The sequence below is a fragment of the Callithrix jacchus genome, chromosome 22 (genome assembly GCF_049354715.1).
Source record: "Callithrix jacchus isolate 240 chromosome 22, calJac240_pri, whole genome shotgun sequence".
Taxonomy (NCBI): domain Eukaryota; kingdom Metazoa; phylum Chordata; class Mammalia; order Primates; family Cebidae; genus Callithrix; species Callithrix jacchus.
In genome coordinates, this window is record NC_133523.1 from 11,982,325 (window position 1) to 12,007,498 (window position 25,174).

The window sequence follows — 25,174 nt, forward strand, 5'->3', positions numbered from 1 at the left end:
CCGAGCGCTGGAGGTGGGTAGGTAGTCACTACAGCCGCAGGAGCCATCCTGTGTCTATCACGCCCAAGGGCGGGACATGCAAATTAACTTCCGCCTTGGCTCCCCCTCCCCCCCTTCTCCCCTCCCGCTCCGCCCCCGCGCGCTGCAACCCGCGACTTCCAAGAACTCCCCGCGAGGTCAGTGGCCCGGGCCACGCCCCCTTCCCGCACTCGCGCTGCTAGTTCCTGGGAGGCGGGGGCGGAGCTTGCGGCCGAGCGGGAAGGCGGAGGCGGAGGCGGAGGCGGAGGCAGAGGCGGAGGCGTCAGACAGGTGGGGAAGTCGCGGCTTCTGCACCTCACTCGGGGGTTCGGCTCCCAAACTGGTAAGAGGGCCGAGAGAATGAAAGTGTGATGGGATTTGCCAGAGTTTGAGGCTCACACTACCCTCTGACTTGGGGGTTGCTGAAGCCTGCACTTGTATTCAGGGGGGCCGGAACCTCACACCTCTGTCCAAGGGAGCGCACAACCCGCTGTGTTCAGGAGAGGCTAGACCCTACCCGGTTTTTTACAGTGCCTCGGGGGACCCAGAACCCTCATAGCTGTGTCTAGTGGAGCTGAGATCCACACACCTGTGTTTGGGGAGCCCAGATCTTCCTCACCTGTGTCCAGATAAGTTCAGAGCCCCACCTTTGTCCAGGGAAGCCCAGACCTCCGCCCGGTCTTCGAGCCTCCTCGCCCAATGGGCCCCTCCCCCAGTATATTGAGTCTTAGTTAAGACGTAATCCCCGCATTCACTGTCTCCCGCCCCCGTGCCCCGGCTCTCACGCACCTCGGCGGCTGGCCGGGCCCCCTGGGGTGCCGTCCTCCCAGCCGGCTGGCCACCCGACTGGCACCAATTAATTTTCTCCTCGGCCTGTCCACTTGCCAGCTGCTCACCCTCATCCAGCCTGCCCCCATGGGCTCCCAGGGAATTGCTAACAGTTCTGCTCCGTGCAGCCCCCTCCGCCCCAATCCAGCCCACCCCACGCAGCACAGTTAATCAGAAAAAGCTGACAGGACCTGGAGGAGTGATCTGAAATCGGATGGTGGAGGGGTGGGATGTTAAATTTTGGGACCCAGGGATGCTTGGGGTGGGGTGGGGGCATGGTTAAATGGAGTCAGGGGCCCCCGTTGTACCTAAGAACCCCAAACTAAAGGCTTTTGGCTTCTAGATGGGGACTGCAGGGAGGGCTGACCCCGTCCCACACACACCAGGTGGGTAAGGTGGAGGCCCCGCCTCGGAAATTGCCCGTCCCCCACCCCGACAAGATGCGGCAGTGACAGCTGTGCCTCTCCAGCCCGCACCCAGCTGGTTTCCTTTTCCTGCGCACGCTCTCCCGACGGGCTGGCCTTCAGCCTGGAGAGACTCCCTGGCCCCTTGGAAGGGGCTCCCCAGAGGGTCTTCCTGGACGAGGGGGAGGGGACAGGCTGGAGAACAATGGGGCTTCTGTGGCTGCTGGACGTCAGACACTTCCTGTTAACCCTTTCCTCAGGGTGCAGCTGGAGGGAGCACCTCTCAGGTCCCGCCTTGTGGGGTGCGGGGAGAGGCAGGCCAAGGGGAAGTCTTGTTGCTGGAATTAACTGTTGGGTTAATTGAGGCTTTTATGAGTGTGATTAGGAGGGGTGAGGTGAGTCACACCTTTTCTTCCTTGATGGAGTTACAGGGCTTTCTCCTCTGTTGCAGAGGGCTGTGCAGCCAGGGGACCGGCAGAGCTAGCTTGGGAGAAGCCTGTGCGCTGAGCTCTGAGACATTCCAGGCTTCTCCCCAGATAGGTTACACCAGGATATCCAGGGCATGGACAGGGGTGGCACTGGGGGACCCAGCATCCCAGGTGGATCCAAGGAACAGCCACGTCTGCAAACCACTGTTCTCGCTGCCCTGCTGGGCTGGCCTCAGGGCCGTGGTCACTGAGCAGTTCCCTTGGCAGCATGGGTCTCAGTTTCCCTTGGTTTGAGAAGTTCTCCCAAGGGCCTGCCAGGAGGACGTGGCAATCTAGGAGCTCCCTGAGGGGCAGGAGTGGGCCAGGAGCCTTGGAAACGGTTTGTTCCTTCTGGGAGCCCTGGGAAGTCCTGTCGAGGGCATTAGTGGCTTCGTTAATTGAGGCTTCAAGCCAAGTCCCCTCTGTTTACACAGACAGTCTAAGAAGTGCTCACGGAAGATTACCAGAGCCTCCAAAAGTCCCTTTGCTTCTGCCCTGGAGGCTTCCGGTTTTTTGCAGATACGATAACCTCCCCCATAGTCAAGATAGAGAATTACTGATGCTTATGGCAGGCCAGGCCTGAAAGCTATGCTGTACTTGGTCATTTCCATGCATTCACTTTTTTTTTTTTTTTTTTTTTTTTTTTTTTTGAGACTGGGTTTCACCATGTTGTCCAGGATGGTCTGGATCTCTTGACCTCGTGATCCACCCACCTTAGCCTCCCAAAGTGCTGGGATTACAGGCGTGAGCCACTGCGCCCTGCCAGGTAGGCACTTACATTAGTCCCATTTTACAGACAAGGGAACTGAGGCACAGAGTGATTAAGCAGTGTCCAGGGTTACCCTGTATAGAAACTCAAGCCATTGACTTTCTTCCTTTTCTGGATTTTTTTTTCTTTTGAGTAGGAAGGAGGAGAGCGTAGGGACCTTTGTCTTGGTCCGTAAACTTTGCTTAAATCCAGCTTCTGTCTCTGATTCTCAGATAAGGAACGAGGCTCCTGCTGGGAGCTGAGAGTTGCATGCACCCCAGGTCTCCTCGCCACCCCTGGGCTACCTGTTTCTCCTCTCACATCCAGGCTGATCACTCACTAGGTTCCATCTTAGACTCATTTGCCAGGTCACTTCATTACCCTCTTCTCTCCCCTTTCCACAGGATGAGATCTTCCCCAGGACCAATCTGGGCACACTCAGTCCAGGGGCTCCATAAAGACAAAGTTTGTTGTTGTTCACGTGTTTATTTGTTTTGTAAACATGATTATTATTTTGAGACCTAGTCTTGCTCTGCTGCCCAGGTGGCATGATCTCAGCTCACTGCAACCTCCACCTCCCTGGTTCAAGCAATTCCTCTCCCTCCCAAGTAGCTGGAATTACAGGCACACGCCACCTCGCTTGGCTAATTTTTTTGTAGTTTTAGTAGAGACTGGGTTTCACTATGTCGGTCAGGCTGGTCTCTAACTCCTGACTCAGGCAATCTGCCCGCCTCAGCCTACCAAAGTGCTGGGATTACAGGTGAGAGCCACTGCACCCAGCCCGTAGACGTTATTTACTGAGCAAGATCAAACTGCGAGACTGAAAAGGCTGCTACAAGTCTCCCCACGACCCATCCTTACTGGTGTCTGGAATCAGCAGGGTCCTGGCAGAGTGCACAGGAAAGGAAATGGCTCATTGCTTCAGCCTTTAGACCCCAGGGCAGGGAGGGCCTGTCAGGAGGCCACCTAGTCAGGGGCGTATCAGAGACCAGAGGGGCCTGGGTCACAGCAGCTGGGGCTTGGTGAGCTTTGGGCCCTGGGCTCCAGGCCAGCCCATCGCCAATCAATCTTCAGCTGAGACCCCCTTCCTCCCAGCCCCCACCCCCAGTCCCCTTCCTTCTCTCCCCTGCTGCTGAGGCCCGCCCTTCCGGAGTGAGACTTGATTTGGTTTCTCAGGGACCCGGAAGGCTTGAAGCAAACCTGCAATTACCGCCTGGTGTCTGCGGGCTGCAGCTCTCAGACTCTGGGTGAGGTGGCGGTAGGTGGGGCGGGGCTCTGGGGACCCTTCTTCCCGTTCGGGCTGCTGACTGGGAGAGGCTGCTGAAGTCTGCAGCGCTGCCTTCCACACATCCTCCAGACACTTTCCAAATTCCTGTGGACACTGCCTTATAAACAATACAGGAATTTTCTCTCTTTTTTTTTTTTTTTTAAAGACGGGGGTTTCACCATGTTGGTCAGGCTGGTCTTGAACTCCTGACCCAAGGTGATCTGCCCGCCTTGGCCTCCAAAGTGCTTGGATTACAGGCATGAGCCACCACGCCTGGCCCAAATACTGGAATTTTCAAAGTACTGTCTTGCCGTTTGGGACCAGAAATTCCCTCCCAGGAGGATTGGATATGAAGCCAGTTTGGAGGGGGAAACGGAGGGTGCCTGCCCCTGGGGCTGCCAAAGCCTTCTCTTTAGTCCAGAAGTTTTGTTTTGTTCTGTTTTTGAGACAGAGTTCACTCTTGTTACCCAGGCTGGAGCGCACTGGTGGGATCTTGGTTCACTGCAACCTCCACCTCGTGGTTTCAAGGGATTATCCTGCCCCAGCCTCCCGAGTAGCTGGGGTTATAGGCGCCCACCACCTAGCCTGGCTAATTTTGGAATTTTTAGTAGAGATGGGATTTCACCATGTTGGCCAAGCTGGTCTCAACTCCTGACCTTGTGATCCGCCTGCCTCAGCCTCTCAAAATGCTGGAATTACAGGCGTGAGCCTGGCCTTTCTTATTTTTCTTTTTTTCTTTTGTTTGTTTGTTTTTTTAGAGACAAGGTCTTGCTCTGTCACCCAGGCTGCAGTGCTGTGTCGTGATCATAGCTCACTGCAGCCCTGAACCCCTATGCTTAAGTGATCCTCCTGCCTCTGCCTCCCGAGTAGCTGGGACTATAGATACACCATCATGCCTGGCTAATTTTTAAATTTTTTTTTTGAGACGGAGTTTGGCTCTTGTTACCCAGGCTGGAGTGCAATGGCACGATCTCGGCTCACTGCAACCTCCGCCTTCTGGGTTCAAGCAATTCTCCTACCTCAGCCTCCTAAGTAGCTGGGACTACAGGCGCGCACCACCATGCCCAGCTAATTTTTGTATTTTTAGTAGAGACGGGGTTTCACCATGTTGACCAGGATGGTCTCGATCTCTTGACCTCGTGATCCACCCGCCTTGGCCTCCCAAAGTGCTGGAATTATAGGCGTGAGCCACCGCGCCTGGCAGTTTTTAAATTTTTTTTTGCAGATATGTGGTTTTGCTGAGGCTGGTCTGGAACTCCTGACTTCAAGTGAGCCTCCTGCCTCTGCCTCCCAAAGTACTGGGATGAGCGACCACATCCGGTCATTGTCCCTCTTTCTCATGACCCTCTGGACATCCCTGCGGTGGAGGGTGGGGCAGGCCCACACATCCCTCAAGCTCCCAGTACCTCCACAGTGACTAAGCCAGCCCTGTCCCTGAGACTGGGAGGCTAGAGCTAGGCTCCGCCCCATGGCCTCACATCCCAAACTTGAACCTGGGTTTCTGGTCAGGCTGGAAGGGTGAGCTCAGTCTTATTAATGCTCAGAGCTGCCAGTGGGTCCCACACAGCCAGGCACACCCCACCCCACAGGGCTCTTGGGAAATTCTCTGCCCCACCCCCGGGCTGCCTCAGACAGACCAAGGTTACCTGTGATTGTCCCAGATAACCCAGTGTGCCCATCCCCTGCTCTGGGTGACTCCCTCCTTGCCGCTGACCTGTACTTTTTTTTTTTTTTTTTTTGGTGAGACAGAGTCTTGTTCTGTCACCCAGGCTGGAGTGCGGTGGAGCCTCTCAACACAACAACCTCTGCCTCCTGGGTTCAAGTGATTCTCCTGCCTCAGCCTCCTGAGTAGTTGGGATTACAGGTGTGTGTGCCAACACACCCAGGTAATTTTATATTTTGATTAGAGATAGTTTCACTTTGTCGGTCAGGCTGGTGTCGAACTCCTGACCTCAAACGATCTACCTGCCTCAGCCTCCAAAAGTGCTGGGATTACAGGAGTGAGCTCCTGCGCCTGGACAACCTGCACATTTTGAAAAGCTGAGGATACATCCTCAGCAAGGAGGGGTGCTCCTTCCCTGCTGGCCTGGCCACGCCCCAGACTGGACAGGCCCCTTCCGGCTCTTCCCAGGCACCCAAGTGGCCCCACGCCTCCTCCTGCCTGGTGTCAGTTTAGTGAGAATCTCACTTCTTCCCCAAAACTTTCTCTTCCAACTCGTTTTTTCATTTTTCTTTTTCTTCCTGAGACAGTGTCTGGTTCTGTTACCCAGGCTGGAGTGTAGTGGTATGATCACAGCTCACTGCAGCCTCAATTTCCTAGGCTCAAGCAGTTCCTCCCACCTCAGCCTCCCGAGTACCAGGGGCTACAGATGTGTGCCACAAAGGCCAGCTAATTAAAAAAAAATTGGAGGGCCGGGTGCAGTGGCTCACACCTGTAATTCCAGCACTTTGGGAGGCTAAGGCAGGTGGATCATGAGGTTAGGAATTCAAGGCCAGCCTGGTCAAGATGATGAAACCTCATCTCTACTAGAAATACAAAAATTAACTGGGTGTGTTGGTGCATGCCTGTAATCCCAGGTACTTGGGAAGCTGAGGCAGAGAAACGCTTGAACACTGGAGGCAGAGGTTGTAGTGAGCCAAGATCGCGCCACTGCGCTCCAGCCTCAGTGACAGAGCAAGACTCCGTCTCAAAAAAAAAAAAAAAAAAGCCAGGCGTGGTGGCTCATTCCTGTAATCCCAGCACTTTGGGAGGCCGAGGCGGGTGGATCACAAGGTTAAAAGATCGAGACCATCCTGGTCAACATGGTGAAACCCTGTCTCTACTAAAAATACAAAAAAATGGCCAGGGGCGGTGGCTCAAGCCTGTAATCCCAGCACTTTGGGAGGCCGAGGTGGGTAGATCACAAGGTCAAGAGATCAAGACCATCCTGGTCAACATGGTGAAACCCCATCTCTACTAAAAATACAAAAAAATTAGCTGGGCATGGTGGCGCGTGCCTGTAATCCCAGCTACTCAGGAGTCTGAGGCAGGAGAATTGCCTGAACCCAGGAGGCGGAGGTTGCAGTGAGCCGAGATCATGCCATCGCACTCCAGCCTGGGTAACAAGAACGAAACTCCGTCTCAAAAAATATATATATATTCGCTCCACTGCACTCCAGCCTGGGCGACAGAGTGAGATTCCGTCTCAAAAAAAGTTTTTATTCTTTTTGTAGAGATGGGGATCTCTCTCTGTTGCCCAGGCTGGCCTCAATCTTCCTGCCTCAGTCTCCCAAAGTGTTGGGATTACAGGCGTGAGCCACTGCACCTAGCCTCTGGCTTCCCCATGTAGGGCCGGATCATTCTTTGTGCAGGCAGCTACCTTGTGCATCTGGGATGTTGAGTAGTAGCATGATCTCAACCTAGTCCCAATGAAAGATGTCTCCAGATGTTGCCAAATGTTGGGATGGGGTGGGGCTCAGCCTTGCCACCTGCCTCAGCTGTCCTACCTATCCACACGCATGCCAACCTGCAAAGTAACTTGGAGTGTGTGTTTTCTTTCTTTTTTTTTTTCTGATACAAGGTCTTGTTTTCTACCAGGCTGGAGTATAGTGGTGCCATCTCAGCTCACTACAACCCCCGCCTCCCAGGTTCAAGTGATTCTCCTGCCTCAGCTTCCCGAGTAACTAGGATTACAGGCGTGCACCACATGCCCAGCTAATTTTTGTATTTTTAGTAGAGATGGAGTTTCACCATGTTGGTCAGGCTGGTCTCGAACTCCTGAACTCAGGTGATCCACCCGCCTTGGCCTCCCAAAGTGCTGGGATTACAGGTGTGAGCCACTGCGCCTGGCCTGTCTTTTCTAATCTTGGGCCTGGTTTGAGTCCTTGAACCTACAGTAGTGGAGGTGATCTGTGGGTTCCAGAATCTTGGGGAGGGACTGGTGACACTCTAACAGGACGCCTTGCACTGTCCCTCTGCCTGGAGCAAGGGGTGCCAGCCTCCCATTTCCTGATGGGTGGGGAGCCTGAGGTGGGTGGAGCCAGGCTGCCTTGTTTCTACTTCTTGGTTCCCAGGGGTGGGTGGTGGCAGTGGTGCCCCTGGAGCCAGAGGGCATGGGGTGCCCCGACCCTGCCTCCACATTTGCTGGATGGTTGCTGGGGTGTGTGCTCCAAGACCTATGGCCCCTGTGGGCATGGAGGAGAAACCAGAGACTCAAGCAGATCTCCCTGCCTGCCTTCCGGCCTCACGTCCCACTCCGCCTTGGCTCTAGGCCAGGGGCTGCCGGAGTGGTGACTCAGAGGAGTGAGAAGGGGAGAGAAACAAAATGCAGGGTGGGGTGGAGGTCCTCTTCAATTCTCCAATCTCCACCATCCCAGCGTCCCCAGCAAAGCCAGGACCCTTGAGGTCACATCTCAAAACCGGCCACACTGCCCTCCTGCTGCTGCTCCTCCTCTTTTCCCCTCCCTCCCTCAGTGGGGTTTTTTTTTTCTCCTGGAACCATGCTAGGGCAGGAAAGCGGAAATGAGTGTGGGGCGTGGAATGTCTCTGAGGTTGGAATATATTTAGGCCATGAGGAGAGTGTGTGTGTGTGCGGTGCTGGCCAGGGCCTGGCGCCAGCCCGGCGGGCTCAAGGAGTGAAGCTGGGGGGCCCTGAGCTGGTGTGGGGAGGCTTCTGCCTTCTCCTTTTTCTTGAGATGGAGTCTTGCTCTGTTGCCCAGGCTGGAGTGTACAGTGGTGCAGTCTTGGCTCACTGCAACCTCTGCCTCTGGAGTTCAAGAGATTCTCCTGCCTCAGCCTCCCAAGTAGCTGGGATTACAGGCACCTGCCACCACGCCTAGCTAATTTTGGTATTTTCAGTAGAGATGAGGTTTCACCATGTTGGCCAAGCTAGTCTTGAACTCCTGACTTTGTGATCTGCCCGGCCTCACCCTCCCAAAGAGCTGTGCTGGGATTACAGGTGTGTGCCACTGCGCCCAGCCCCCCTCTCCTCCCTCTCTTCCTCCCTTCCCTCTCCCCCTACTCCTCATTTCCTTCCCTTTGCTTTCTTTCTTTTTTTTTTTTTTGAGGCTAACTTTTGTATTTTTAGTAGACATGGGGTTTTGCCACTCCCCTCCCTCCCCTCCCTTCTCCTCCCTTTTTTTTTTTTTTTCTTTTTTTGAGATGGAGTTTCACTCTTGTTACCCAGGCTGGAGTGCAATGGCGCGATCTCGGCTCACCGCAACTTCTGCCTCCTGGGTTCAGGCAATTCTCCTGCCTCAGCCTCCTGAGTAGCTGGGATTACAGGCACGCGCCACCATGCCCAGCTAATTTTTTGTATTTTTAGTAGAGATGGGGTTTCACCATGTTGACCAGGATGGTCTCGATCTCTTGACCTCGTGATCCACCCTCCTTGGCCTCCCAAAGTGCTGGGATTATAGGCGTGAGCCACTGCGCCCAGCCCTCCCCTCTCCTCCCTCTCTTCCTCCCTTCCCTCTCCCTCTACTCCTCATTTCCTTCCCTTTGCTTGCTTTCTTTTCTTTTCTTTTTGAGACGGAGTTTCACTGTTGTTACCCAGGCTGGAGTGCAATGGCACGATCTCAGCTCACCACAACCTACGCCTCCTGGGTTCAAGCAATTCTCCTGCCTTAGCCTCCCGAGTAGCTGGGCTACAGGCGCGCACCACCATGCCCAGCTAATTTTTGTATTTTTAGTAGAGACGGGGTTTCACCTTGTTGACCAGGATGGTCTCTATCTCTTGACCTTGTGATCCACCCACCTCGGCCTCCCAAAGTGCTGGGATTATAGGCGTGAGCCACCGCGCCTGGCACGTATTTTCCTTTTAAAAACATAAGACTATGGCCAGGTGCAGTGGTTTACGCCTGTAATCCCAGCACTTTGGGAGGCTGAGGTGGGTGGATCACCTGAGGTCAGGAGTTCGAGACCAGCCTGACCGACATGGAGAAAACCCGTCACTACTAAAAATACAAAATTAGCTGGGCGTGTTGGCACATTTCTATTAATCCCAGCTACTGGGGAGGCTGAGGCAGGAGAATCGTTTGAATTCAGAAGGCAGAGGTTGCCGTGAGCTGAGATCGCGTCATTGCACTCCAGCCTGGGCAACAAGAGTAAAACTCTGTCTCAAAAAAAAAAAAAAGAAAAAAAGAATACTTTTTAAAAAATGGGTAATTCTCCCAGACTCCCTGCTATGGGAGTTGAAGGGGCAGATGTGGGGTGGAGGGAGAGAGGAGCTGGTGTTGGCACCGTCTAAACCGGGCCTTGCTAAATGCAGCCCACCACCTGTTTCTGCACAGCCTGTGAGTTAAGAATGGCTTTTTCATTTTTAAATGGTTGAGGGGGAAAAAAAATCAAAAGGGAAATTTCACGACATAGGGAAAAGTATATGCAATTCAAATTTCAGTGTCCATAAATAAAGTTTTATTGGCACGGAGCTGTGCTCATTCATTTACCCCGTATCCGTGGCTGCTTTTACGATCCACAGCAGAATTGAGTCATTCAACAGACTGTCTGGCCCTCGAAGCTGAAAATATTTACTGTCTGGCCCATTGGAGAAGAAGCTTGTGGACCCCTCTTCTAAGGGGCCTGAGACCCTCGCATCAATCTGTCCCTGTTTCAGATGGTCCCAGGATCACTTCTTCATTGGACGGTAAAGAGGTTGGTGTGATTTGGAGGCAGGAGGGCTCGCTGAGGACTGATCCTTAACACTGGATTCCCCCTGGGGAGGAGGGGCATTTGGGCTTCAAGGTGAAGCGGGATTGAGGACTGAGGTGGGCAGACTGGCTGGCTGTGGGCACCTCAGGAGCAAAGGCCAGGAAGCCAAACCTCTGCCTCCACTCGAGCGCCTCCGCTCAGTTTGAGGCCCCCCTGGGCAACATAGCAAAACCCTGTCTGTACAAAACAATGAGCCGGCCAGGCCTGGTGGCTCACGCCTGTAATCCCAGCACTTGGGAGGCCATGGCGGGCAGATAACCTGAGGTCGGGAATTAGAGGCTACCCTGGCCAACACGGAGAAACCCATCTCTACTAAAATTACAAAACTAGCTGGGCGTGGTGGTGCATGCCTGTAATCCCAGCTACTCGGGAGGCTGAGGCAGGAGAATCGCTTGAACCTGGGAGACAGAGAGGTTACAGTGAGCCAAGATCGCGTCATTGTACTCCAGCCTGGGCAACAAGAGCGAACCTCTGTCTTAAAAAAAAAAAATGTTAGCCAGGCATGGTGACATGTGCCTGTAGTCTCAGCAGTTTGGGAAGCTGGGGTGGGAGGGATTGTTCGAAACCAGGAGTCTGGTTGCAGCAAGCCATGATCACACCACCGCCCTCCAGCCTGGGCAACAGAGTGAGAACTTGTCTCAAAAACAACAACAACAAAAAAATTAGGAAAGAGAAACAAAGAGAGACAAATAAAAGAGGCCAGGCGAGGTGGCTCACACCTGTAATTCCAGCACAGGTCAAGGCAGGTAGATCACATGAGGCCAGGAGTTCGAGATCAGCCTGGCCAACATGGTGAAACCCCATCTTTACTAAAAATACCAAAAAAATTTAGCCAAGTGTGGTGGTGTGCGCCTATAGTCCCAGCTAATTGGGAGACTGAGGCAGGAGAATCACGTGAACCCAGGAGGCAGAGGTTGCAGTGAGCCAAGACTGTGCATCTGGGCGACAGAGCAGGACTCTGTCTCAAAAAAAAGAAAAAAAATAAATAAGCAAGCTCCCCTGTTGCATCTCATGAAACAGATCTGTTTCATGGACCACCTCCCCCTCCCAGCGCCAGGCCCACCTGCCGTCACCATATCTCACCCCGTCCACTGTCACTGTCCACACCAGCCCTGTCTCTCATTGTCTTGGGTCTGGAGATGTGCCCTGAGCTCCCATAGTTGGTTCCCCACCTCTTTTATCTCCTCCTCTCAGCACGACCAGTGCATTTTCCTTACCTTTCTTTGTTTTCTTTTGTTGTGTTTTCTTTCCTTTTCTTTCTTTTTTTTTTTGAGACAAAGTTTCGCTGCTGTTACCCAGACTGGAGTGCAATGGCACGATCTTGGCTCACTGCAACCTCCGTCTCCTGGGTTCTAGCAATTCTCCTGCCTCAGCCTCCCAAGTAGCTGGGATCACAGGCATGCGCCACCATACCCAGCTAATTTTTGTATTAGTAGAGACGGGGTTTCACCATGTTGACCAGGATGGTCTTGATCTCTTGACCTTGTAATCCACCTGCCTGTGCCTCCCAAAGTGCTGGGATTATAGGCGTGAGCCACCAATGGCGCAATCTCGGCTCATTGCAACCTTCACCTCCCAGGTTCAAGCAATTCTCCTGTCTCAGCCTCCTGTAGAACTGGGATTACAGGCACTTACTACCATGCCTGGCTAATTTTTGTATTTTTAGTAGAGACGGGGTTTCACCATGTTGGTCAGGCTAGTCTCGAACTTCTGACCTCATGATCTGCCCTCCTCGACTTCCCAAAGTGCTAGGATTACAGGCATGAGCCACCACACCCGGCCCTTCTTTTATTTTTCAGATGGAGTTTCGCTCTTGTTGCCCAAGGTAGAGTGCAGTATCGAGATCTCGGCTCACTGCAACCTCTGCCTCCCTGGTTCAAGCGATTCTCCTGCCTCAGCCTCCTGAGTGGCTGGGATTACAGGTGCCCACCATCCACAGCTAAGTTTTTGTATTTTTGGTCGAGATAGGGTTTTACCATGTTGGCCAGGCTGGTCTTGAACTCCTGACCTCAGGTGACCCGCCTACCTCAGCCTCCCAAAGTGCTGGGATTACAGGCATGAGCCACTGCATCCATCCAGTCTTTTTTTTTTTTTTAACTTTTTAAAAAAACTTTTTTCCTCATTCCATACTTCATTTCAAAATTCACCATTTTAAAGTGAACATTTCAGTGACATTTAGAAGATTCACATTGTTGTGCAGCCGTGACTGCCATCCATCTCCAGAACTCTTTTCATCTTGGAAAACTGAAACTCTGTCCTCATTAAACACTCTCTCCCCACTCCCCCTCCCAGCAGCCCCTGGCACCCACCAGTCTGCTTCCTGTCTCTGTGGATCTGTCTCTTCTGAACATTTCATATCAATGGAATCATCCACTATGTGGCCTTTTGTGTCTGGCTTCTTTCACTCAGCATGATTTTTTAAAAAATATATTTTTAGAAACAGTCTCACTCTGTTTTGTGGGCTGGGGTGCAGCAGTGTGAACATAGCTCACTGCAGCCTCAGCCTCCTGGGCTTAAGCAATCCTCCTGCCTCAGCCTCCTGAGTAGGTAGGACTCCAGGTGTATACCACAATGTCATATATATATATTTTTAGAGTCTTGCTCTGTCGCCAGGCTGGAGTACAGTGGCGTGATCTCGGCTCACTGTAACCTCCGCCTCCCGGATTGAAGCAATTCTCCTTCGGCAGCCTCCCGAGTAGCTGAGACTACAGGCTTGAGCCATCATGCCCAGTTAATTTTTTTTTTTTTTTTGAGACGGAGTTTCGCTCTTGTTACCCAGGTTGGAGTGCAATAGCACGATCTTGGGTCACCGCAACCTCCGCCTCCTGGGTTCAGGCAATTCTCCTGCCTCAGCCTCCTGAGTAGCTGGGATTACAGGCACGCGCCACCATGCCCAGCTAATTTTTTGTATTTTTAGTAGAGATGGGGTTTCACCACGTTGACCAGGATGGTCTCGATCTCTTGACCTCGTGATCTACCCACCTCGGCCTCCCAAAGTGCTGGGATTACAGGCTTGAGCCACCACACCCGGCCTTGTTTTTTCTTTTTAAATGGAGTCTCCCTCTGTTGCCAGGCTGGAGTGCAGTGGTACCATCTCAGCTCACTGCAACCTCAGACTCCCTGGTTCAAGCTATTCTCCTGCCTCAGCCTCCTGAGTAGCTGGGATTACAGACACACACCACCACACTCAGCTAATTTTTTTGTATGTTTAATAGAGACAGGGTTTTACCATGTTGGCCAGAATAGTCTGATGTCCCGACCTCAGGGCATCTGCCCGCCTCGGCCTCCCAAAGTGCTGGGATTATAGGTGTGAGCCACCGCGCCCAGTCTAATTTTTGTATTTTTAGTAGATATGGTGAAACCCTGTCTCTACTAAAAAATACAAAAAGTAGGCCAGGTGAGGTGGCTCACGCTTGTAATGCTAGCACTTTGGGAGGCCGAGGTGGGTGGATCACCTGAGGTCAGGAGTTCGAGACCAGCCTGGCCAACATGGAGAAAACTTACCTCTTAAAACACACACACACACACAGTAGCCAAGTGTCCATCTCTTAAAAAAAATACACACACATACACAGTAGCTGAGTGTGATGGCGGTGCCTGTGGTCTCAGCTACTCAGGAGGCTGAGGCAGGAGAATCCCTTGAACCCAGGAGGCAGAGGTCGCAGTGAGCTGAGATCTCGCCACTGCACTCCAGCCTGGGCGACAGAGCGAGACTCCATTTCAAAACAACACCACCAACAAATGAAGCCTGGGGAGGCCTGGGCAAGGTGGCTTTTGCCCGTAATCCCAGCACTTTGGGAGGTCAAGGCAGGAGAATCACTTGAGCCCAGAAGGTTGGGGCTGCAGTGAGCTATGATCATGCCACTGCGCTCCAGCCTGGGCGATAGAACAAAACCCTGTCTGAAAAAAAAGAAAAGCCTAGAAAGGCCAGTGTTGGGCTGAGTCCTGCCAGGGCCTGGCATCCGGAGCCTCACAGTGTCCTTGTTGAGAGGTAAATTCCTAGTGCAGGCTCGACCCACTTCAGCTTGGGCAGCCACAGGATTTGCCATTTCCAGGGGCCAGCTCTGCCCGAGGAGAGAGGCCTTCCTCACTAAGTCAGGCTTGGCTTTGTCCCAGCTGGCTGGCCTCCTTCTCCCTGATTCTAAATGCGGGCTTGTCACCGTGTGTCTGTGTGTAGGCGCACGAGCGCACATCTGTTCGCGTGGGGGTGTTTGCGGTGCTGTGGGCAGCGTGGGGGTGGCATCTCTTAGCGAGCCAGGGGCCATTCCTACCCCACGGTTCTTTTTATATCTCACATTTACAGAAAGCCTGGACCTCGGAGCCTAGGCCTGTCAGTGGGCTGTTTGAAGCTTTGAAGGAAGGGGCTGAGAGGTGGAGGCGCCTGAAACCCTGGGGTGGAGGGATGATTGTTGGGTCGGGGCAGCTCTTAGCTTCCTTCCACTGGCACTGAGGGTACACAGCCCTGCAGGGTCAGATGATGCAGAGCTACTTTTTAAAACACTGGCAGGCTGGGCACAGCTCACACCAGTAATCCCAGCACTTCGGGAGGCTGAGGCAGGTGGGTCACATGAGGTCAGAAGTTCGAAAACAGCCTGGCCAATGTGACGAAACCCTGTCCCTACTAAAAATGTAAAAATTAGCCAGGCGTGGTGGCAGGTAGCTGTAGTTCCAGCTACTCGGGAGGCTGAGGCAGGAAAATCGCCTGAACCTGGGAGGTAGAGGTTGCAGTGAGCTGAGATCGCACCTCTGCACTCCAGCCTGGGTGACAGAGTGAGACTTTGTCTCACAAAAATCAAAACAAAAAACACGGGCACTGTGGTTCACACTGTAATCTCAGCATTTTGGGAGGCTGAAGTGGGAAGGTCAGTGGAGCTAAAGGATTGGAGACCAGCCTAGGTAACATAGCAATGCTCCTGCCTCAGCCTTCTGAGTAGCTGGGAATACAGGCGTGTGCCACCATGCCTAGTTAATTTTGAATTTTGTATTTTTATTTTTAAAGATGGGGTTTCACCGTGATGGCCAGGCTGGTCTTGAACTCCTCACCTCAGGTGATCCACCCACCTCGGCCTCCCAAAGTGCTAGGATTACAGGCATGAGCCACTGCGCCCAGCCGTAATTTTGTATTTTTAGAAGAGATGGGGTTTCACCATGTTGGTCAGGTTAGTCTTGAAGTCCTAACCTCAGGTGTTCTGCTCGCCTTGGCCTCCCAAAGTGCTGGGATTACAGGTGTGAGCCACTGTGCCCGGCCCTACAAATGTAGGTATATTTTACTCAGCTGGGCAAAGTTTGGAGGATTGCTTGACCCCAGGAGATTGAGGTTGCAATGAGCTATAATCGTGCCACTGCACCCAGCCTGGGTGACAGAGATCCTGACTCAAAAAATAAATAAATAAGGCTGGGCGAGGTGGCTCACACCTGTAATCCCAGCACTTTGGGAGACTAAGGTGGGTGGATCACCTGAGGTCAGGAATTCAAGACCAGCCTGGCCAATGTGGTGAAACCCGTCTCTACTAAAAACACAAAATTAGCCAGGCATGGTGGTAGTCAGGTGCCTGTAATCCCAGCCACTCTGGGGGCTGAGGCAGGAGAATCACTTGAACCTGGGAGGTGGAGGTTGCAGTGAGCTGAGATCACGCCATTGCACTCCAGCCTGGGCAACAAGAGCAAAACTCCACCTCAAAAAAAAAAAATTAGCTGGGTGTGGTGGCTCATGCCTGTAATCCCAGCACTTTGGGAGGCTGCGGCAGGTGGATCACCTGAGGCCAGGAGTTCAAGACCAGCCTGCCTGACCAACATGGAGAAACCCCATCTCTACTAAAAATACAAAATTAGGTGTGGGGGTGCACGCCTGAAATCCCAGCTACTCGGGAGGCTGAGGCAGGAGAATTGCTTGAACCTGGGAGGTGGAGATTGCAGTGGTCTGAGATCTCGCCATTGTACTCCAGCCTGGGCAACCAGAGTGAAACTCTGTCTCAAATAAAATAAGGCCACTCTCTGCCTCCACTGCTGGGTCCGAACCAGGATGAATGGTTCAGAGCAAGGTCTGAAGGGGTCCTCCCTGAGAAGCCATGCTGAGTGAATCCCTGTGGACCTTGGCGTCTCGCTTCCAGGCTGCCCTTCCCCATCCCTGCCCAGCTCTGCACCACATGAGAAGCCCTCTGGGTGGCCCTTGACTCAGGAGTTCCCACAGGGAGCTGAAGGCAGTGAGAGCCCCCGGGCTTATGCAGTGACCTCGGTAATAGCTGGGAACGCCTGTGAGATTCTGAGGCACCCACCTCTTCCCAGAGGGACACATTCATGTCCTTTTCCTATGTATTTATTTGTTAGAGATGGGGTCTTGCTCTGTCTCCCAGGCTGGAGTGCAATGGCGTGACTGTGGCCTCAAGCTCCTCGGCTCAAACAATCTTCCCACTTCAGCCTCCTGAGCAGCTGAGACTACAGGCTTGCACCATGCTGGGCTAATTTATTTTTATGTTTATTACTGTGTTATTTTTATTTTCATTTATTTAGAGACAAAGCAAAACTCTGTCTAAAAAAATTTGTTTTATTTTTTTTGAGACGGAGTCTTGCTCTGTCGTCCAGGCTGGAGTGCAGAGGCACGATCTCTGTTCACTGCAACCTCTGGCTCTCGGGTTCAAGTGATTCTGCCTCAGCCTCCCTAGTAGCTGGGATTGCAGGCATGTGCCACCACGCTCAGCTAATTTTTGTATTGTTAGTAAAGACGGGGTTGTACCATGTTTGCCAGGCTCATCAGGAACTCAAATCATCTGCCTGCCTTGGCCATCCAAAGTACTGAGATCGCAGGCGTGAGCCACCGTGCCTGGTCTGGATTTTTCTTTTTAATATATTTTCTGTTAAATTACGTTTAATTATTTTCCCTTTTTTAGAGACAGTCTCACTCTGTCGCTGAGGCTGGAGTGCAGTGGTGCGATCTTGGGTCACTCCCACCTCCACCTCCCGGGTTTAAGCGATTCTCCTGCTTCAGCCTCCTGAGTATCGAGTAGCTGGGATTATAGGTGCCTGCCACCATGCCCAGCTAATTTTTTGTATTTTTTTGTGTTGAGGGGGATGGAGTCTTACTCTGTCATCCAGGCTGGAGTGCAGTGGCGCGCTCCTCAGTTCACCACAACCTCCTCCTCCCAGATTCAAGCGATTCTCCTGCCTCAGCCTTCCCAAGTAGCTGGGGTTACAGGCGCCTGCCACCATGCCCTGCCTAATTTTTTTTTTAAAGGCAGTCTTACTCTGTCGCCCAGGCTGGAGTGCAGTGGTGTGGTCATAGCTCACTGCAGCCTCCACCTCCTGGGCTCAAGTGATCCTCCCACCTCAGCCTCCCAAGTAGCTGGGACTACAGGCATGCGTCACCACGCCTAATTTTTGAAAAGATGGGGTCTTGCCATGTTGCCCAGGGTGGTCTCGAACTTCTGACCTCAAGTGATCTGCCCACCTAGGCCTCCCAAAGTGCTGGGATTACAAGCATGAGCCACCTTGCCCAGTCCCTACCTGGACTTTGGACTTACTGTTTTGTTCCAGAAGTAGCTGGACCTAACTCACTCTGGCTGGGCGGGAGGGCGAGGGGAAAGATGGTTTAAATATCTTGAACCAAACTGAACTTTGGACTGTCTGAAGTTCGAGGACCTGGAGATTGTTGTCCTGGATCAGAGATTTAGGAGGGGGTGGGGTGGGGGTGAGGTGGACGTGGCCGAAGGTAACTAGGTCTCAACCAGCAGGGGCATGTCCTCACCTCAGGGAAATGGCAAGGGTGACTGGACGGGAATCAGAATTTTTGAGTCTCATCGTTTTTACAGTTGTGTGACATGAGACAAGCAATCCAGCCATTCTGACTCTTACATTTTTCTTTCTTTCTTTCTTTTTTTTCTTGAGACAGAGTTTCTCTCTTGTTGCCCAGGCTGGAGTGTAGTGGTATGATCTCAGCTCACAGCAACCTCTACCTCCCAGGTTCAAGTGATACTCCTGCCTCAGCCTCCTGAGCAGCTGAGCTTACAGGTGTGCACCACCACACCCGGCTAATTTTTATATTTTTAGTGGAAACAGCATTCCACCGTGTTAGCCAGGCTGGTCTCGAACTCCTGACCTCAGGTGATCCACACGCATCAGCCTCCCAAAGTGCTGGGATTATGAGCCTCTGCACCCAGCCATGAGTATTACTTTTCTTTTTCTTTTTTTTTTTGAGATGGAGTCTTGCTCTGTCACCCAGGCTGGAATGTAGTGGCCTGATATTGGCTCACTGCAGCCTCCACCTCCCGGGTTCAAGCAATTCTTTCTCGGCTTCCTGAGTAGCTGGGATTACAGACCCCCACCACCATGCCCAGCTAATTTTTGTATTTTTAATAGAGACGGGGTTTTACCATGTTGGTCTCGAACTCCTGACCTCAAGTGACCCACCAGCTTCGGCTTCCCAAAGTGCTGGGATTACAGGTGTAAGCCAGCACGCCCAGCCTGACTCTTACTTTTCTGATTAGAAACTCTCTCCCTTGGATCCTTTGAGGCCAGGTGTTTGAGACCGTTGAGCAACAGAGCAACACTGCGCCTGGCTGAAACCCTGTCTCTTACGCAAACAAAAAACGTTGGGTGCGGTGGCTCGCGCCTGTAATCCCAGCACTTTTAGAGGCCAAGGTGGGTGGATCACTTGAGATCAGGAGTTGGAGACCAGCCTGGCCAATGCGGTGAAACCCCATGTCTACTGAAAACACAAAAATTAGTGAGGAATGGTGGTAGGTGACTGTAGTCCTGGCTACTCAGGAGGCTGACTCAGGAGAACTGCTTGAATCCACGAGGTTGCAGTGAGGTGACATGCCACTGCACTCCAGCCTGGGCAACAGTGACACCCTGTCTCAACAACAAAAGAAGAGGAGGAGGGAGAGGAAGGAAAAGAAGGAGAAGGAGGAGACTGCTTCTGTCTTTGTTTTTTTTTCTTCTTCATTTCTGAGACAGAGTCTCACTCTGTTGCCCAGGCTGGAGTGCGGTGGTTCGACCCCGGCTCACTGCAGTATCTGCCTCCCAGGTTCAAGCAGTTCTCCTTCCTGGGATCCCAAGTAGGTGGGACTACAGGAATGTGCCACCATGCGTGGCCAATTTTTGTATTTTTAGTAGAGATGGAGTTTTACCATGTTGGCCAGGCTGGTCTCAAACTCCTGACCTCACATGATCCACCTGCCTTGGCCTCCCAAAGTGCCGGGATTACAGGCGCGCACCCCTGTGCCCTGCCTCAAGTTACGGATTCCTCAACCAGTTAGATTTTTAAAAAAATTATTATTAACAAAAAAATGCGCGTAATCCCAGGCCTGTGGGAGGCCGAGGCAGGTGGACCAGCTGAGGTCAGCAGTTTTGGACCAGCTTGGCCAACATGGTGAAACCCCGTCTCTGCTAAAATTACCAAAATTAGCCGGGCGTGGTGGCAAGCCCCTGTAATCCCAGCTATTTCAGAGACTGAGGCAGGGGAATCTCTTGAACCTGGGAGGCGGAGGTTGCAGTGAGCTGAGATCACGCTAATGCACTCCTGCTGGACGGCAAGAGCGAAGAAAAAAAAAAAAAAGGTAAGTGGTCTCACCCTTAGGCTGTTTGCCATCTGGCCTCCAGGTGGCGCTGTCAGCCTGCCTCTCGACTTGCGCGGACGTCAACCTCAGATCAACCAAGGGCCCCTGGATCCTGGAGTTCCTGACACTACCTCGAACAAGGCCCTGGACCTAAGTGTGTGAGTTCCGATTCTAATTTGATTTTCCAATTGATTTAATTTTTTTTTGAGACATGGGCTCACTGTGTCGCACAGTCTGGAGTGCAGTGGTGGTGTGATGTTGGCTCATTGTAACCTCTGCCTCCCGGTTCAAGAAATTCTCATGCCTCAGCCTCCCTAGTAGCTGGGGTTACGGGCATGGACCACCACGTCTGGCTAACTTTTGTATTTTTGGTAGAGACAGGATTTCACCATGTTGGCCAGGCTGGTCCCAAACTCCTGATGTCAGGTGATCCGCCTGCCTCGAGCTCCCAAAGTGCTGGGATTGATTACAGGTGTGAGTCATGGCTCCTGGCCTTTTAAAAAAATTTTCAAAAACTAGTATTATTGTCCTTGAGACAGAGTATTGCTCTGTCTCCCAGGCTGGAGTGCAGTGCAATCTCGGCTCACTGCAACCTCCACCGTCCGGGTGCAAGCGAACTGGGACTACAGGCACACCTGGCTAATTTTTGTATTTTTAGTAAAGACAGGGTTTCATTAGCCAGGATACTCTCAATCTCCTGACCGCTCGATTCGCCCGCCTAGGCCTCCCCACGTGGTGATTGCAGGCCTGAGCCACTGCCCCCAGCCCCAAGCCCTGCATTCATTAACCGGTTTCACCTTTGTTTGCCATCTGGCCTCCAGGTGGCGCTGTCGACCTGCCTCCTCGACTTGTCCAGATTGCGCCACCTCAGGTCAACCAAGAGACCCCAGGCGACTGTTCCTGGAGCCTGGAGCTCAGGACACCACTTTGAACAAGGCCTGAGAGTTGATCTTCTGGAGTTTTGGATCTAATTTGATTGTCCGATTATTATATTGCGGTCTTTGATCGAACAGGGTGGTCCTTGAGGCTCAGGAAGCAGTGTTTGGAGATGAAGGTGCCTGGGTGCTCTTAAAACATGTTTCTGAGCTGGGCGTGGTGGCATGTGCTTGTAGTCCCAGGTCCTTGGGAGTCTGAGGCAAGAGGATCCCTTGAGTCTACAAGTTCCAAGCCAGCCTGGGTAATATAGCAAGACCCTGACTCACACACACACACACAAAAGGCTTGATGTCATCCCATGTGTTGATTTTTCCTTTTGTTGCCTGTGCTTTTGAGGCCTCACACGCACAAAAATCTTTGTCCAGACCAACATCCGAGCATTTTACCAATGTTTTCTTTCTTTCTTTCTTTTTTTTGAGGCAAAGTTTTGCTCTTGTTACCCAGGCTGGAGTGCAATGGCACGATCTCGGCTTACCGCAACCTCCGCCTTCTGGGTTCAGGCGATTCTCCTGCCTCAGCCTCCTGAGTAGCTGGGACTACAGGCACGCGCCACCATGCCCAGCTAATTTTTGTATTTTTAGTAGAGATGGGGTTTCACCATGTTGACCAGGATGGTCTCGATCTCTTGACCTCGTGATCCACCCGCCTCGGCTTCCCAAAGTGCTGGGATTATAGGCGTGAGCCACCGTGCCTGGCCTTTTTTTTTTTTTTGAGATGGAGTCTCACTCTGTCACCCAGGCTGTAGTGCAGTGGCTCAATCTCAGCTCATTGCAACTTCTGCCTTCCAGGCTCAAGCGATTCTCTTGTCTCAGTCTCCCCAGTAGCTGGAATTACAGGCACCCACCACCGCAGATGGCTAATTTTTGTATTTTTAGTAGAGACAGGGTTTCACCATATTGGTCAGGCTGGTCTCGAACTCCTAACTTCATGATCCGCCCACCTCGGCCTCCCAAAGTGCTGGGTTTACAGGTGTGAGCAACCTTGACTGGGCCAGTTTTTGTATTTTTGTAGAGATGGGGTTTTACCATGTTGCCCAGGCTGGTCTCAAACTCCTGGACTCAAGTGGTCTGTCTGCCTCAACCTCCCAAAGTGCCAAAGTGCTGGGATTACAGGCATGAGCCACCATGCCCGGCCTCCAAAGTTTTCTTCTAGGAGTTTCATAAGTTCAAATATATATATATATATATATATATATATATAATTATTTTTTAAAATTATACTTTAAGTTCTGGGGTACATGTGCAGATGGTGCAGGTTTGTTACCTAGGTATACACGTGCCATGGTGATCGTTTGCTGCATCCACCACCCTGTCATCTACATTAGGTATTTCTCCTAATGCTATGCCTCCCCAATCCCCTGACCCGCTGCTATTCCTCCCCTAGGCACCCCCCCGCCCTTTTTTTTGAGACATAGTCTCCCTCTGTTGCCCAGGCTGGAGTGCAGTGGCACAGTCTTGGCTCACTGCCACCTCCTCCTCCTGGGTTCAAGCGATTGTCCTGCCCCAGCTTCCTGAGTAGCTGAGACTACAGGTACCCACCACTACACCTGGCTACTTTCTGTATTTTTAGTAGAGACAGCATTTCACTACGTTGGCCAGGCTGGTCTTGAATTCCTGACCTCGTGATCTACCCACCTCAGCCTCTCAAAGTGCTGGGATTACAGGTGTGAGCCACTATGCCCGGCCCACAATTTCAAATCTTAGATGTAGGTCTGTAATCCATTTTGATTTGATTTTTTTATGTGGTGAGAGATAGGAGTCTAGTTTCTGTTTTTTGTGTTTTTTTTGAGATGGAGTTTTGCTCTTGTTGCCCAGGCTGGAGTGCAGTGGCGTGATCTTGGCTCACTGCAACCTCTGCCTCCCAGGTTCAAGTGACTCTCCTGCCTCAGTCTCCCGAGTAGCTGGGATTACAGTCATGCACCACCATGCCCGGCTAATTTTGTATTTTTAATAGAGACAGGGTTTCGCCATGTTGGACAGTCTGGTTTCAAACTCCTGACCTCAAGTGATCCACCTCAGCCTCCCAGAGTGCTGGGATGACAGGCGTGAGTTTAGTTTCACCTGCACCCGGCCAGGAGTTTAGTTTCATTCTTCTGCACATAGCAAACTAGTGGCGCGTTCTCGGCTCACTGCAGCCTCCACCTCCTGAGTTCAAGTGATTCTTCTGTCTCAGCCTCCTGAGTAGCTGGGACTACAGATGCCTGCCACCACACCTGGCTGATTTTTGTATTTTTATTGAGCAGTATTTTATTGAAGAAACTGTCCTTTCTCCACTATATATATATATTTTTTTTTTTTTTGCGACGGAGTCTCGCTGTGTTGCCCAGGCTGGAGTGCAGTAGCATGGTCTTGGTGCAACCTCCGCCTTCTGGGTTCAAGTGATTCTCCTGCCTCCGCCTCCCGAGTAGCTGGGACTACAGGCATGCTCCACCATGTGTTTGTATTTTTCATAGAGACGGGGTTTCACTATGAAAACCCAGCCAGGCTGGTCTTGAACTCCTGACCTCAGGTGATCCACCCGCTTTGGTGTCCCAAAGTGCTGGGATTATAGGTGCGAGCCCTCACTCCTGGCCCCCTACTGTATGTCCTTGGTGCCTTTGTTGAAGATGAGTTGGCTGTAAATGTGTGGTTTTATGTCTGGGATGTTAACGAAGTGGATCATACTTGAGCCCAGGAATTCGAAGCTGGATCTATAATCAAGCTACCGCACTCCAGCCTGCGTGACGGAGTGAGATCCTGTCTCAAAAAAATAAGACATGCACGGTGGCTCATGCCTGTATTCCCAGCACTTTGAGAGGCTGAGGCGGGTGGATCATGTGACTTTGGGAGTTTGAGACCAGCTTGATCAACATGGAGAAACCCCGTCTCTACTAAGAAACCCCGTCTCTACAAAGTTAGATGGGTGCGGTGGTGCACGCCTGTAGTCCCAGCTACTCAGGAAGCTGAGGCAGGAGAATCCCTTGAACTGGAGAGACGGAGGTTGCAGTGAGCAGAGATTGAGCCATTGCACTTCAGCCTGGGTGACAAGAGCAAAACTGTTTCAAAAATAAAAATAAAGTAGATCTGGCCGGGCACAGTGGCATGTGCCTGCAGTCCCAGCTACTCGGGAGGCTCAGGTGGGAGGATTGCTTGAGCCCAGGAGTTCTGGGCTTTGATCTATGCCGATCGGTTGTCTGTACTAAGTTCGGCATTGATATGGTGACCTCCTGGGAGCGGGGGACCACCAGCTTGCCTAAGGAGGGGTGAACTGGCCCAGGTTGGAAACGGAACAGGTCAAAACTCCCGTGCTGATAAGTAGCGGGATTGCGCCTGTGAATAGCCACTGCACTCCAGCCTGGGCAACATAGCGAGACCCCATCTCTAAAAAATAAAAATAAAATAGAGTGGATCTCATGAAGATAGAGAGTAGACTGGTGGTTGCCAGAGGCTGGAAAGGGTTGGGGGAAAGTGGGGTGAGGAGAAGTTGATTAATGGGGACAAATATATGGTTTGATAGAAGTAAAACGTAGTGGGCCGGGCGCGGTGGCTCACGCCTATAATGCCAGCACTTTGGGAGGCACAGGCAGGTGGATCTCAAGGTCAAGAGATCTTGACCATCCTGGTCAACAAGGTGAAACGCTGTCTCTACTAAAAATACAAAAATTAGCTGGGCATGGTGGTGCGCACCTGTAATCCCAGCTACTTGGGAGGCTGAGGCAGGAGAATTGCCTGAACCCAGAAGGTGGAGGTTGCGGTGAGCCAAGATCGCGCCATTGCACTCCAGCCTGGGTAACAAGAGCGAAACTCCGTCTCAAAAAAAAAGGAAGCAAAACGTAGTGTGAGATCATTAGGGTGACTGCACTTTACAGTAGTCTATAGTCTATTCACACTTGCTAGAAGAAAGAACTGCGCTGTTCTAGCGTAAAGAAATGACTAGGCCGGGCTCATGCTATAAACCCAGCACTTTGGGAGGCCGAGGTGGATGAACTGCTTGAATCCAGGAGTTTGAGTCCAGCCTGCACAACATGGTAAAATCCCGTCTTTACTAAACATACAAAAAAATGAGCCGTGCATGGTGGTGCACACCTGTAGTCCCAGCTACTTGGGACTGTGAGATGGGAGAGTCATCTGAGCCTGGGAAGTTGAGGCTGCAATGAGCCACGGCTCATGCCTATAATCCCAGCACTTTGGGAGGCCGAGGAGGGCAGATCACATGGTCAAGAGATCGAGACCATCCTGGCCAACATGGTGAAACCTTATCTTTACTAAAAATACAAAAATTAGCT

The 25,174-nt window shown here is 52.0% G+C and overlaps 1 long non-coding RNA gene across 7 annotated transcripts in view; it reads left to right on the forward strand.

Moving 5' to 3' along the window:
- The first annotated feature begins 288 nt into the window (after positions 1-288).
- Positions 289-25,174, forward strand: part of LOC128930447 (uncharacterized) — a 49,672-nt gene continuing 24,786 nt past the window's right edge. For all 7 annotated transcript variants that reach the window (XR_013531081.1, XR_013531077.1, XR_013531078.1 and 4 more), the window contains exons 1-3: positions 289-5,596; positions 10,191-10,363; positions 20,018-20,132. This is a non-coding gene — a long non-coding RNA (uncharacterized LOC128930447). The remainder of the gene's footprint in view (positions 5,597-10,190; positions 10,364-20,017; positions 20,133-25,174) is intronic.